The sequence below is a fragment of the Solenopsis invicta genome, unplaced genomic scaffold (assembly GCF_016802725.1).
Source record: "Solenopsis invicta isolate M01_SB unplaced genomic scaffold, UNIL_Sinv_3.0 scaffold_38, whole genome shotgun sequence".
Taxonomy (NCBI): Eukaryota; Metazoa; Arthropoda; class Insecta; order Hymenoptera; family Formicidae; genus Solenopsis; species Solenopsis invicta.
The window spans coordinates 859,350-861,259 of record NW_024105284.1 but is presented as its reverse complement, the minus strand read 5'-3'; the positions used below and the strand labels follow the sequence as shown (position 1 = coordinate 861,259).

Genomic DNA, 1,910 nt, shown 5'->3' with positions numbered 1-1,910 from the left:
TTAAAAAAAAAAAGAAATTGTTATAATATGTAAAGCAAATATAAATGTGTATATCTGTGTATATGTATTGTGCGCATTTGTTTAACTTTGTGTGTGTATATGTATATCACAATAACTTAATGTATATAAAATTATCTCGCATAATATTACTATTGTATACAGATGCATTTGTTAAGAAAAATAATAATAAAAATAATAAAAACTTTTAACTATATTATATTAATGGACGTCACATAAGAAAAAAAATCTTTATTTCTCACCTCTCGTTAAATATCCTGTATACATGTATAGATTCTAAATTTATACAATGTCAATGTAAAATGTTCTTTCTATATAAATTATAGAACTTAGCTAACTTTTTAAGAAATGGATCCTTTGTTGTAGATGCTGCAAAGATAAAATATTCTTTTTTATTTTGCATTCTGCAACTCGAATCTCTAGTGGATAAAGAATGTCACTTTGTTTTACTCAAGATATTGAGGGATAATTTGTTTATCTTGATTGTTGGTACATTTTTTGTGTTCTTTTCTGCAATTAGAATGCACAAATTGAAAGTGATATTATTAAAAAAACAATTGAATCAATCATTTAAAAAATAATTCAACTTAAATAAAAAAAAAATTAATTGAGCGTCAAAATCAAAATGTTAATATCTATAACAATATTTAATTAATATCAATTTTTAATTAATTTTAGTGCTGCAGTTGTAAAAACTAAACATCTTTAATTTTCTAAAAGTGAGAGTTGTTGACGTATGTTGTTTTTCAAATGAACAAATTAATTTTTGTTTTGAAGACAAAGCTCACTTGTAGTAAATATGTTCAGTTGTAGCTTCTTTTCTCCGTCACGTAAAGTTCTTTATGACTCTGCCAGTTTTCGTGCCACTCAACCTCGACACCGACATAAATACCATGGATTGGAAATGCTTTGGCAGAGAAATCTCGATACACATATCTCCAGTGTTTTTAACTGCTTCGGCACCACTGATCTCAAAACTAAAATATTCGCAATTGATCGTTTAAATATTCGGATTTATATCTAATTGATATGGTTTAAAAAAATACATACTATAGTCCTACTTCACGACTCGTCTGTCCCTCAACAACGGCTCACAATGGCAATCGCATATGACCGGTATGGCTGCACACGCTCCGATGGATAATAAAAAATAGCGGAGAGTACAAGAGAATTTTGTATGTCCGAACGGCTGCAGCTAATAGTCTTTATTCAATAAGCACAAGACCCGACAGACGGGTAGGATTACAACAACGCGGATTGACTCTTGCAAGAAACTTGATGACTCTCGCTTGGCGCTACATGCAGCAGCGGTGACAGCGGTGCTCGCTCACTACAGTGGCGCTCAGTCGAGTCGATTTCAAAATGTCTTTTTCTAGACGTCTTAAAGTCAACTTTTGAAAGACGTCTGCAGACGTCTATGCAAAGTCGACTTGCAGTCAACTCTGAAAGCCTGACTTAGAAAAGTCGACTTACAGTCGACATATGAATGGTTTTGCTGTTAGAGAATGTTATCTGTGGCTCATAGACGTGCTCGTTTGCAATATGCACGCACTTATCAGAATTGGATTCTGAGACAGTGGAACAATGTATTGTTCACTGACGAATCACGGTTTTGTCTTTTCCGTTCCGATGGAAGAGTACGTGTTTGGCGTCGTAATGGACAGCGTTTTGAAGAAAACTGCGTCGAGCCTGTTCGAGCGTTTGGTTGTGGCTCTGTCATGGTATGGGGTGGAATATCGATGCATGAACGCACAAATCTTGTCATCATACCACCTCCTGGATTGACAGGAGAACGTTATGTAGAAGAAATTTTGCGTCCTCACATAATACCCATGCGTCGTCAAATGAGGCGCAATTTTATTCTCATGCATGACAACGCTCGCCCACACACT

At 34.6% G+C, this 1,910-nt stretch overlaps 1 long non-coding RNA gene across 1 annotated transcript; it reads right to left on the bottom strand.

The window, feature by feature from the left end:
• Positions 1 to 234: 234 nt before the first annotated feature.
• LOC120359935 lies at positions 235 to 1,458 on the bottom strand. The gene is made up of 3 exons (XR_005576673.1): positions 1,069 to 1,458; positions 807 to 995; positions 235 to 528 (listed from the first exon to the last, which is right to left on the bottom strand). It is a non-coding gene; the product is annotated as an uncharacterized LOC120359935 (long non-coding RNA).
• Between the last annotated feature and the right edge of the window lie 452 nt (positions 1,459 to 1,910).